Source organism: Ursus americanus, chromosome 3 (assembly GCF_024610735.1).
Source record: "Ursus americanus isolate L20-20 chromosome 3, mUrsAme1.1.p, whole genome shotgun sequence".
NCBI classification, from domain to species: Eukaryota; Metazoa; Chordata; class Mammalia; order Carnivora; family Ursidae; genus Ursus; species Ursus americanus.
This window is the reverse complement of record NC_142129.1, coordinates 85,914,902-85,928,466: the sequence shown is the minus strand read 5'-3', so window position 1 is coordinate 85,928,466 and position 13,565 is coordinate 85,914,902. Positions and strand designations below refer to the sequence as shown.

General features: G+C 36.9%; 1 long non-coding RNA gene across 1 annotated transcript in view; it reads left to right on the top strand.

The window, feature by feature from the left end:
• LOC123789395 (uncharacterized) overlaps window positions 1-13,565 on the top strand; it is a 361,018-nt gene that overhangs the window by 157,800 nt on the left and 189,653 nt on the right. The window lies entirely within an intron of this gene.

Sequence of the window (13,565 nt, the reverse complement as noted above, 5' to 3'; positions counted from 1 at the left end):
AACATTTTTATTGTGTACTATTAATACCTTATGAATGGCTTCCCTGAAAGTGCTAGAGGTGCAAGCAATTTATTGTAAGCTCTAAAATAATAACATTTATTGTTTTTCTGGTTTTATAAGCAATATAATTTCATTGCTGAAATTTGGAAAATAAACAACAAAAAGTAAATAACAGTTCTTTCACTTTGATATAAACAATTGAAATTGTCATATTTTCTTTATGTACTTCCATGTATATACTTACTTTTAAATCAAATAATTCTTTTTATATACTTTATATCCTATTTAGTAACTTAACGTAATGTTCATAATATCATGTCTTTAAATATCTTTCAAAAATGTAATTTTTAATGGCTACATAACAGTCCATAATACAGACCTGGTTTAATTTATTTACCTAGTCCTCTGAGGTTAAATATCGATGTATTTTCATTTGCTACATCAGTATGTCAGTATTTTCATTTAATAAGGAACCTTGCAGTCCTTCCCTTTGTGCGTAAAAATGAGCATTTATTTTGATTATATTAGGAATTGAGTTTACTAAGTTTAGGATAATGAACAGTTTAAAGCTTATCAATGCAGATTTTTAAATTATTTCTAAGAAAGCCTATGGTATTAATATGGAAAATGTGAGAATCTCATTGTACTTACTCAGGGACCCGGATTGACAGATCCTTCATCTCCCCAGAGTAGGAAAAGGAAAGCGAGGAGCGTTGCACATTGGTACCTAAAATTTCTGTCTAGATGTGACAGATTTTGTCTGCTCGCATTTTATTGGCCGTAGCAAATCACATGACCACATCTAATTTCAGAGTGAGTAGAGGAGTGCATTTTGCAAGGGAAAGAATGGGAATTTTTGTGAACAGCTAATTACTACCACGCTATGCTTCAGCCAAGCGAATTGGGTGAGCACTGCTTTGAAGGCAAGTCCATTGGTGGTTCCATTTCTGGGTGTCATGCTACCAGAGATGGTATAGACTAACTTTTTCTCATTCACTGGTGGCCTCAAAGGCATGATTTTCTTCAGCACCCTTGACCAGTACTTAGGAAACAGCACTTTTGTTCACTTATTGATCAAATATTTGATCTAAGATGCTATACCTGGTGTGTTATCGTGAAAGATGTCCTCCAGCAAATCCTTCCATTTCTGAATATTGATGTTGTTCTTCCCACCAAGACATGGAATATATTTCTCCTTTCCTTAAAACTGAGCTGGTTTTGTGGCTTACTTTAATGAGTGTGATGTAGCAGAAGTGACACTGCCTCCAGTGTGGGTCTAACCTTACTGGGCCTGGAGGCCTCGCTTGTGCTTTTGTAGAAGCCAGCCACCATGTAAAGAGATCTCTGCTATCCTACAAGAGAGATGACATGGAGAGAAATCCAGGAAAATGGCAGGACACCCCAGACATTACAACCCTAGCTGAGTGCAGCCACACAACGGCCTCTAGCTGGTACCACATGAAGCTACAATGAACTAACCTAGTAGAGTCCTGACTGAACTGCAGAACTATGAGCAGATAAATGGTTGCTTTAAGCCACTAAGTCTGGGGGTGGTTCCTTATGCAGCAACAGATATGTGATCCGTTACACGTGGGCCCCTGATCTTATGTATTATAATAAAATTCAGTGTGTGGTAATTGTTATAAAAGAGGTACAAAGTACTGTAGGAGATCAGAGCAGAGAGATGACTTGTAGACAGAGGTAGTGGGGAGTGTTTCATGGAGATGTAAACAAAATGGGTTTTAAAGACAGCCCAGCTATGCTTTCATCACTGTTACCCTCTAGGCATATTTTTTCTTAGATTTTATACCTCACCTCATCCTCTCTCCCACCAATGTCCTTCTGATTAAGATATAAATAATATTATATCTTAGTAATTGATTTGAGCCCTCTTGTCCCGTTCTTTGCATTTTAAGAGGACTGTATTAGATAAATGAATCACTGTGAGGCGCCTAGGTGGCTCAGCTGTTAAGCATCTGCCTTTGGCTCAGGTCATGATCCCAGGGTCCTGGGATCGAGCCCTGTATCAGGCTCCCTGCTCAGTGGGAGGCCTGCTTCTGCCTCTCATACTCCCCTTGCTTGTGTTCTCTCTCTTGCTCTCTCTGTCAAATAAATAAAATCTTAAAAAAAAAAAAAAGATAAATGAATCACTGAATTTCAGGAACAAACACAGGGAAAGTGCTTTGGGAAGAAGATCTTGTAGTGTCAAGCAACTTGTATCCCATAATCACTCTTTACTACCCTTACAGAAAGGCTGGCTCTGTTCTTACTGGTTAAGAGTATACTTCCCTACTATGTCCCCAGGATGACACAAGGGAACGGTCTCTTCATTTGAAGGCACATATGTTAATTCTCCCTTTGAAGCTCACCATAAGCCCTGATAAATTAACCAGCTCAATCAGCGACTTCTGTCTGTTTGCATTTCCAAGAATGTTACGCAGATGTAAAGCAACCCTTCCTGTTCAGTCTTCAATAGGTAGCTACTTCTGTTAAGTTCCTTCCTCATTAAAGTCTCATACTTGCACTCAGCTCAAAAGTCAGTAGTATGGAAGTAAGCACATAGATTTACAAAGTCAAACACAGTGAAGTTGAGCAGTCTAGAGCTGAAATTAGAACCCAGCAAATTTAAAGATGTGCATACTATGTGACCTACCAGTTTGACTCCTAGTACATATCCTCAATGTACCCAAGGTAACAGTATGCAAGTGTTAATGAAATGACAAAGAATTGGAGTTCATCTACTTATTTATGGACAAGAAAAATAAAAAGTAAGTGGTGGTATATAGCAGCAAAACTGAATGAGAATTACATTTATAAATATCCATGGATCTCAAATATATGTTGAGCAAAAAGAGTAGGGTTCAGAATAACATATACAGTATGGCACCATTTATAAAGCTTTAAAAAATGGAAAATAATACTATATATTACTTATGAATATATATATATATATATATATATATATATATATATATATATATATATGTAGTCAAGTTTAAAATATGCATGGAAATGATAAACAGCAAATTCAGGATGCTGGTTACCTCTTGAGAGGGATTTATAGGAAAGAGATTAAAGAGGGATACAGAGAGATTCTATAATGACTATAATATATATAGATAATATTTCTTAAGCTGGATACAGGAGCCTCAATATATTATTCTTGGTACTTTTTTGTATATCTGAAATCTTCTTAACAAAATAAAAGTGGAAGAAAAAGTTGTTTTAGGTTGAACTGACTCATAGATTCATCTTGAACCATTGCAGACCATGTGATTCTAAATAAATCACAAATCCCGTCAACGCTCAGTGCTGCATTCTCCTTTTCTGAAATGAGGGACTGGAACTAAGAGATCTTTAAGTCCCTTCCAAATCCAAAAAGGAATGAAATCTTTCATCCTGAAGTTTCTCGAAATAGATGCTGTGTTTCTCAAGAACAGAGAACATGTCTTTACTGCTTTACATTTTTGGTGTCTTTTCCATTGTCCATAGATTCTCAATAAATTTTAAAGTCTTATGTAATAATATAACTTAAAGTTACTGAACACACCAACAGCAACAATAAAAACAATAAAACCCTTTCTTTCCATTATTAGCTCCTCCTAAGCCAAATAGCTGATGAGAAAATGGTACCAGGTGCTCCACTTTGGGTTCCATGTGTGAAGCAGCATCCCAGAGAAAACCTGCTTTCCTGTTCAACACCAGGCCCTTAGCAGTACCTCACTGTGCAGATCTAGTGTGCTTTTAATTACAGACAAAAGAGGAGTATCCTCATAGTTCTCATGTTAACCAGTCCCTACAACTGGAATTTCAAAAGGATTTCCCTTAGGGGCACCTGGCTGGCTCAGTCAGTAGAGCATATGACTCTTGATCTCAGGGTTGTGAGTTTGAGCCCCATGTTAGGTGTAGAGTTTACTTAATAAATAAAGAAAATCAAAAGGATTCTCCTTTGATGATGATTAAGTGGTAGTATCTTCTTAAGGTTGCAAAGTTCGGAAGTGTCAATCCAATTTTCTCTCTTTATAGAGCACGTGGAAACAGAGATAATTTGGGTTGTATACGTACATCTTCTGTCTCACTTAACTTTTCAAATATCTCCAAATATATCTGCCTGTCCCACCCCGTCCCCCCAAGTATTCCTTGACAGTTACTTTGGATCTCACTTTGTTCTGCAGTCTCTCTGTGCATTTTTGGTTCATGTGTACTTGGAAAGTACTTGTACTTGCTTAGAAATAGGAACATTTTATCAGGAATTGGAGGTGATAGAAGAGGTTGTCCAAAGACCAGAAAATCAAGGTTGGTGTCTTGCCTTGTGCCCTGGTAAGGGGTGTGTGAGCCTTTAAGCCTAGGATATAATTATGCTTGGAAAAGAGACGATGTTGGGGAGAAAGTCTCAATTCTTACACAGACCATTTATGCTGGACAATACTTAGAGATTACCACTAAATATGGGGAGGTATTCAATTAAATGGAATCAGTGCCAGAAAATGGATTTCCTAATTTGTCCTATAGTACATGGAGTGCCAATGGATGCAGCCACAGAGTGCTGAAATGATTAATCACTGAACTTAAAGAACGCACTCAGATGCCATTAGGTAAAAACTGAAACTCAGAAGCTGTTTATCCCAATGAAAGTTCATATTGCTAAAGCTACTGTGGGGATGGCAGTGAGCAAGTTATTAACTCATCTTCCCAGCTTAATGGCCATTGGAGGAGATTTAAAGGAGATTTTCTAACTCTAACTGGCCTAGTTTCTACCTTGTCATTTTGGGAAAATGAGTCCTCTTCTCCCTTAGAAAGACAAGTACATTTCTCTGGTGACGGGAATAAACTGACAGCAATACACTTTTTGCAGTAAATTAAGTGGAGTTTGGTTCATGACAAACACAAAAGGAACCAAATCTATAGAAGCAACAAGTTGAGCTGAAAGTCAATTACTCCACCCTCTGCACCCTAGTTATACAAGGAGAACAGTTTTGAAGGTGAAAAGTTGGATGTGTTCAGCAAGTATTTTACTATTTGGAGCCTGATTCTTTGTTTTTATAGACACAGAGCTGGTTATTACAACACTAGAGGAAAGTTACTAAGCGAATATAAACATAAAGGTGGAGCTGAGCTTACCCAGGAGACAGTATGACAAATCAGAGATAAAGTGGGAAAATAATGAGGTGGAAAGGAAAGAATTGAAAGTTTGGGAACAAGTGATATTGGTCTGATAACTGTGGACAGAGTGAATCTGAGGCAGAAATTTGAGGAACTTTGAAATCTGGTTAGAGACTCTGCAGGGAGAAAGGACCTGATACAGCAGTGTTGTGGGCAACGGGATGCATTACTCAGATCCCCTTCCATGAAGATTCATGTCCCAGCTCCTGGGAGTGCCTTGGGACAGCAGACCTCAATTGTTAGCTCCTTTAGGGACTGTCTCATCTGCAAAGAGCCATCTCCTCCAAGGTTATGCCCTGCCCCAATGCGGCCTGCATCTAGTGACTGATCAATGTGGGGACCTCAGTTAGCAAATGAGCTGCTGCATTGTATAGGGCCTTAAAGGTATAAATGGCACCTTTCATAAAATTTCATACAAATTTGCATTTCAGAGGTGGTCGAGGAACTCTGTACAGTGCCAAGTGCGTAGAGCAGTAGGTGTGGGTTGTTTGTAGTTGAGAAGAATGTATGCCAGAAGACCACTTCTGGAGGCCCAGCAGTAGGCTAGGAACTTTCTTGACAACTCTCCACTCACAGTGGGGAATGAGTCTGGGGTGGCCTGTGCTCATGGGGCTCAGAGAGCTGACTTAGGGTGACCTAGCTAGGGCATTCGTTTATTTGCTGACCAGTCTAGCTTCAAATTTTGGCACAAATCTATGTTCTATGATGAGGATGCTAATTTTAACTTCATATATTTGCTCAGTAAAAATATATAACAGTTTATTTTCAACTTACCATCCTGTAGCATAAGGGAGGGAAACAGAAACAGGCACCATTTATTTGCAACTAAGCAATTAGTTCCTTTGGAACCAGACACAGAAAAACAGGTGGGTTTTAAAGTCTTCTGATGAACTTGCACAGACAGTTTTGTCTGGTTTACAATCACTTTTGTATCCAGTATTCCAAAACAGTAGTGCCTGGGACCTGTTCACTCTCCAGGGTATTGCTGGCTTTAAGAGGGAGATGCCTTCAAATTCAGACTTTATTCTTTATCACTGAAGAATCTAAATTACATCTGCCCAGGAAACCTGAAGTCCACCATCACTGCCTGGGTACCTGCAGATAAAGCATCTTGTTGTTCATGGCTCTGGATCCTGAAACACTTGCCTAATGTTAGCCCAGCCTCTTTTATCAACCTCACTCCCTTTTGGGTGTAACTGCATAAAGTCAATTGTAAATTACAAAACTAGTCCCTGGGAAGCTGGCGACGACCGGATCCAAACTCCAACTCCATTTGCTGCTACCTTCATCTCTACCTGGTTTTGTCTCCTAACTGGTGCTGTGATGAGATCAAGAGTGACTTTAGAAAGACACAAAATGAAGGAAAAAGAAAAACTGAAGACTTTCTGTTGTTTTCTAACCTCTGCAGAAAGTTCAGTAGTCAGAGGAATCTTTTTGTTTACATCTAGCTTTTCTTGATTTCTATTTCATCAACATACCGTATTCATCAGGAAAAAAAGGGGCAACTTCCCAATAACTTGAGCAAGCGGATGCCGAGTGTCTGCATAATCCAGTAAGAGGCAATGAGGAAACCATGAATAAGATTTTTAAGGGAGTGACACAGCCCATGTGGTAAACATTAGTGCTCCTGTCTAGTATTGCTGGTTCTTCTCTGTCTCTGAGCACTGGGAAAGACTTCAGTTCCTACTCTTTGTAGTTAGCAGACATGTGATTTGCTTTAGTCAATGACATATGAGAAGTCATGTATATTACTTCTGGGTAAAGCGTTCAAGAGGCAATGTGTAACTCTCATGATTGCTTTTTTCCTGCTGTGACAAACACTTCAATATCAGTGGCACCGTAAGATAGTTTGAAGTAATTCAGTACCTGGAGCCAAGCTCACCACCAATAATACTGGGCATATGGTGGAATGGTCAGTATTTACTGTGTTAAACCATTGAGATTTGGCTTTTAAATTTAACTTATTCCTGCAGGTAATCTAGCCTATCCTAGCTAAGCTAACTGTTGTGACACTGATCAGCCTCAAAGAAAAGACCTATATTGATATTTAGGGATCACATTATCAAAAAGTCTTCTGGTAATTCAATCAACAATCTTGCTCTCTCTGAAATTTTAGAGCATCACTCTTATATGACAAAGGAGAGGTAAAGATACCACATATTTGAGGAAGCCTCCAATTTGAGAGGCCAGGTACAAAGCCAACAAGAAAAAAAAAAAAAAAAACAAAGAACTCAGAAAAAACACAGATAATCATGGAGCAGGAGCAAAGAAAGTATCATCAGAGAGATAAGAGACATTCTATCCATGAAAGAAAACAGAAAGCTGCATAAAATAAAAAATAACATTGTCAAGAGCTCCTGTAAATGAAAGACATGATAGCAGAAATTTAAAATAACTCAATAGAAAGATTGGGGGAGCACTCTAACAGAATGAATAAAAAATTTTTAAAATAGAGACAATAGGAGTAAAAGGATAATCTGATTAGAGCATCAATCCCTAAGATCCAATCTCTAATGAATATGAGTTCCAGGAAGCCTGAACAGAGAGAACAGAGAAAGAAAATTATCAAAGAAATAGCAGAAGAGAAATTTTTAGAGTAATGGATCAACAGGGTAGCTGGCACAATGAATAAAAGAATAAATGCTCCAAGACACATCAGGATGAAATTTCAAATCGCCAAGAATAAGGCATTCTAAAAACTTCCAAAAAGAAAAAAAATGAACACTTATTAAAAAGGATGGCAGTCAGAATGTCATCGGACTTATCAATAACAATACTGGAAGCTATAAGACATAGCACAATACCTTTAAAATTCTGAGGACAGAATATTTTCAACCTAAAATTCTGTACCCAATCAGATAACCAGGTGTTAGAATTATTAGCTATACAAGTCTCAAAAATTATACTTCTGCACATTTCTCAAAGACCTACATGTGCTCCACCAATACCTACTCTCCCAATAGTAGTTTTTATATATTTGCTCATCTGATCTTCAGGGCAACTGAATGAAGTAAGTCTGTCTTTTCACCACCATTTGACAGATGGGAAAATTGAGGCATAAACAATGTCTCCAAGGTAGCACAACTAATAATGTAGAGCTGGAGTCTGAACTCAGGCAATCTAACTCCAGAGCCCATGTTTTAGGTCACTATTTTACATAGGCCTCCAAGACAAAGACATTTAACCCAGGAAACAATGTGCTCAATATGGAATAGAGATAGAAAATTCTCAGAACAGCTGTACAGGAGACCCAAAGAAAAAAGTTAAGATTGGAAAAAAAGTAACTAAGGACTCTAAGAGAAATATCTTGGGGAGTGGGGGTGGGGGGGAGGAAGAATGGTTACTTTATCTGATATATTTGATCATAGTAAAACTCTATTGAGATGATGGCCTTGGAAAATTTAATCTAAGCAAATAAAATATAAAGTATTTTTTAATTACAGGAAGAACTAAAGTGAACAATAAGCATAGTTTGCTATCTACTTCAGATATAAAATCATTTGTGTATTTACAGTATTTGCTGAATATTGATTTAACCAAAAATTGTTGTAAAAATGTATTTGGAGGAAGGACTTGCAACTATAGTGAAGAGATTAGAAAAGTCTCCCTCCAAAAAACAAGTATGATACTGGACAAAACTGTAAAAAAAGAAAAATAGTCATTAAGGGCTCTGGAAGTTAACCAAAAGCAAATAACAAATTAAGAAGCATGCTCATGAAAATCTTAAGCACAGTGAGTAAGAATAGTGGGAGTTTCCAGCCTTCTTGTCTGGGGCTGCTCCCTCCCCTCCAGCTCAGTTGGTGTCATTTTTCCATAGTAAAACCTGAAGCTTCACAACCAGAGAGGACTGGAAGCAGAGAGCAAAAATCCATGCCCAGAGTCACTGTCATTATAAGTAACAAACTTAGGAAACAAACAGGAAAAACCCAAAGCCCTGTTAGACTAGGGTGTAGTCTGATTAGAGTGAGTGGCAAACCAGCCAGAAATGTATAGAGAGAGACTGGAAATGAGGGCATCATTAAAGTATTAGACAAACTCTCTTTATACATCCCTGACCAACCAGAATGCTTGTACCCGCTTCAGGAAGCTCAGAAGAGTCCATTAGAAAGTAAAAGTTGAAGCTGACTTCAAAATGCCCGAATTTTGAATGTGCTGTCCAACCCACACACAGCTCCATTGACATAGAGTGGAAGGCTTATGAGCTAGAGTTGTTTGAACACAAACTTCTGAGCAGCTGTTAGCTGACCACTAAGCCATGCGCAAACAGGTGCAATTCCCAGGGAGTCAGAATAAAATTATAAGCAAAAGGGTAAAACAAACAAAAACCAAGCAGAGACATGAGCAGCTATACACTGCAGAGGAGAAAGATTCTTCAGGTTAAATGTAGTCAAGTTATTAAAACAACAGCAACCTTCAAGGGTTAATAAATATATACGTAGCAGAATTCAGAGTTGCTGCAATATTTTATTTCAAATGTCTAATTTCCATCACAAAATTCTGAGACGTGCAAAGGAAACAGGAAATGTGTCTCATAAGAGGAAAAGGCAATCAGACACGGACTCTGATGTTGGACTTAGAAGCAAAGACTTCAAAGCTCCTCTTACAATTATGTTAAAAGAATAGAGTGAAGCTATGCTTAAATAATTTTAAGGGAAATATAATGACGCACAAGCAACATCAGTAAAGAAACAAACTCTGAAAAGAGAACCAAATGATAATCAAAATTAAATAGTCACTAGATGGTCTTAACAGTAAATTTGAGATAGTGGAAGTAAGAAACTAACCTTGAACACAGAACAATAGTAATTACCTATTCTGAAGAACAGAGAGGAAAAAGATTTTAAAAAGAGAGGTTCAGAGACCCTTTCATTAACATCTTTCATGTGTGTGTGGAATCCCAGAAGGAGAAGAAAGAGAAAAAGAGGCAGAAAAAAAACGTTAGAATAGGGGCGCCTGGGTGGCACAGCGGTTGGGCGTCTGCCTTCGGCTCAGGGTGTGATCCCGGCGTTATGGGATCGAGCCCCACATCAGGCTCTTCCGCTATGAGCCTGCTTCTTCCTCTCCCACTCCCCCTGCTTGTGTTCCCTCTCTCGCTGGCTGTCTCTATCTCCATCGAATAAATATAAAAATCTTAAAAAAAAAAAAAAGTTAGAATAATGGATAAAGGTTACCAAATTTAATGAAAAACATATATAGAGAGATTCAGATAGCTCAGTGAACTCCATTAACTCTTTTGTCAGAATAGAAAGATCTGTGCCTACACACATCATAATCAAACTGCTAAAAGTCAAACAAGATAAAAAGAAATCCTAAAAGCAGTAAGAGAAGATTACTTATGTATTGGGGTGGGGGGGGGAGAATGATATGAGTTTTTGGTGACTTCTCATGAGAAACCATGAAGACCAGAAGGCAATGGAATGACGTTTAAAAACTAGTAAAAACACTGTCAACCAAGGCAGTTTCTATAGTAAGCAAAAGTGTCCTTCAAAAAATGGCAAAATAAAGACATTCTCAAATAAATCTTCTTTTTAAAAAATAAATTTGCATATAACACTAATTATAATACCATATTATTGGTTTATGGCATATAGAGATATACATGACAATAATAGCAGAAAGGAGAGAGGAGGAAATGAATCTATATCAGAGCAATTTTTACAAGAATTAATTCACTATTAACCTGATGTATTTGGTGTTAGCATACATATTGTAATCCCAACCACTAAGAAAATAACTGAAAAAAATAATTAAAAATCAACAGATGAGTTAAAATGGTATCCTCAAAAATAAATATGTGACACAAAAGAAGTCAGTAAAGGAGATGATATGAGACATATGGAAAACAAATAGAAAAAATGGCAAACATAAATCCAACTGTATCAATAATTATATTAAATGTAAATGGATTATACCCCAATCCAAAGACAGATTGTCAGACTGGATTTTTTTTTAAAGCATGATCCCACAAATAAGTTTGCTATAAGAAACACACTTTAGATTCAAAGATACAAATAGTTTGAAAGAAAAAAGGTGGAAAGAGATATATCATGCAAATAGTAACCATAAGAAGACCTGGGTGACTATAGTAATTTCAGATAAAATAAATTTTTAAGATTTTATTTATTTATTTATTTATTTATTTATTTATTTATTTATTTATTTATTTATTTTTAATGAATGAATGAGAGTGATCAAGAAAGGGCACAGAGTGGTGAGGGGCAGAAGGAGAAGCAGACTCCCCACTGAGTAGGGATCCCAGTGCAGTGTTTGATCAGGACTCCAGGATCATGACCTGAGCTGAAGACAGATGCTTTAACGGACTTAGCCATGCAGGCACCCCAGATAAAATAGATTTTAAGGCAAAAAAAAAAAAAAAAAAAAAAAAAAAAATCAGTAGAAATGGAGTGTGCTATTTCATTTTAATAAAAAGGTCAATAAATCAGGAATATATAAAAATTATAAATATATAAATTTTATAAATATATAAAAATTATAAATTTGCACATCTAAAAACAAGAGTTCCAAAGTACATAAAATGTTCTTCAAGGTAACTCATGAAGAAATGTAATGGAAGTTAGGGAGGGAAATTAGAACTTAATAATAATGAATATACCTCATTTCAAAACTCATGGATATAACAAATATTTGGAGAGAAATGCATGGAATTAAATGCTTATATTTTGAAAGAACAAAGACTGAACATAGATGACCTAAGCATTCATTTACAAGACTCCTATAATCTTGATATCCACTTGACTCTTCTTTTTCTTCTCAACTTTTTGATATAATTGACATGTAACATTCTGTAAGTTTAAGAGGTACAGTGTACTGATTTGATACGCTTGTATATTGCAGAGTGATTACCACGTTATATAGCTAGCACCTCCATCACAGCACATAATTACCATTACTTTTTTGTGGTGAGAACACTTAGATTTGCTCCTTTGGCAACTTCCATGTGTCTAGTACAGTATTATTGAATTGTTTTCTTTATTTCTTAGATATCTGATTGTTAGTGTATAGAAATGCAACTGATTTCTGTATGATGACTTTGTATCCTGCAACTACTGAATTTGTTGATTAGCTCTAACAGTTTTTCAGTGGAATCTTGGATTTTCTATATATAATATCATCTGCAAACAAAGATAATTTTAATTCTTTCTTCCAATTTGGATGCCTTTTACTTCTTTTTCTACTCTGGTTGCTCTGGGTAGAATTTCCAGTAACTATGTCAAATTAAGAATGGTGAGAGTGGGCACCTGTGTCTTGTTCCTGATTTTAGAGGAAAAGCTTCCAACCTTTTGCTACTGAGTGTGATGTTAGCTGTGGGCTTGTCATATATGGCCCTTATTGTGTTGAGGTATGCTCCTTCTATACCCAATTCATTGAGAGTTTTTATTATGAAAGGATGCTATATTATTGTGAAATGCTTTTTCTGCATGTATTGAGATGATTGTAAGATTTTTACCTTTCATTCTCTTACTGTGATACGTCATTTATTGCCTATGTTGAACCATCCTTGCATTCGTGGAATAAATCCTACTTGTCGTTGATGTATGGTCCTTTAAATATAGTGTTGAATTTGGTTTGCTAGTATTTGTTGAGAATTTGTCTATGTTTATCAGGGGTATTTGTCTTTAGTTTCCTTGAATTGTTCTTATCTGGCTTTGGTATCAAAGTAATGCTGGCCTCATAAAATGAGCTCAGGAGTATTCTCTTCAATTTTTTGGAAGAGTTTTGAGAAAATTCTTCAGCTCTACAGTATCTGCTCAGTATTTTTTAAAATCATTTCTATCTCTTTGTTAAATTTCTCATTTAGTTTATGTATTGCTTTCTGAATTTCCTGTTGAATTGTCTGTGTTTTCTTGTAACTCATTGAATTTCCTTAAAACAGCTTTTTTGAATTCTTAATCAGATAAATCATTCATCTCCATGTCTTTGTGCTCTGTTACCAGAAGGTTATTGTGACTCTTTGGTGGTGCCTTGTTACCTTGATTTTGCATGTTCCTTGAAGTTATGCATTGATGTCTTTGTGTTCATAGAAGCCATCACCTCCTACAATTTTACTAATTTGCATTTGGGAGAAAGATACTTTTTATTAGTCCTGCTAGAGATTCTGAGGCTACTCAGGACTTCTGTGGGTACCCCTGCTCCTTGCTCCATTTTGTGGCACAGTTCTTAAACTTGTATGTCTTCTCTGGATCCTACAGCATACTCTGTACTCACAGCCTCTCTTTTGTTTTCCCACACATGGCCCTAAACCTCAGTTTTGTGGTCTTTCTTTAGCCTGAAGATTCAGTCAATTTTCTGTGTATGCTCTTTGGCAGTCTGCCAAAACCCACTTGTGCCACTGTTAGGAGCACACAGAGGGAGCTGGCCCTGGGTGGAGGTGTGTAGTGTGA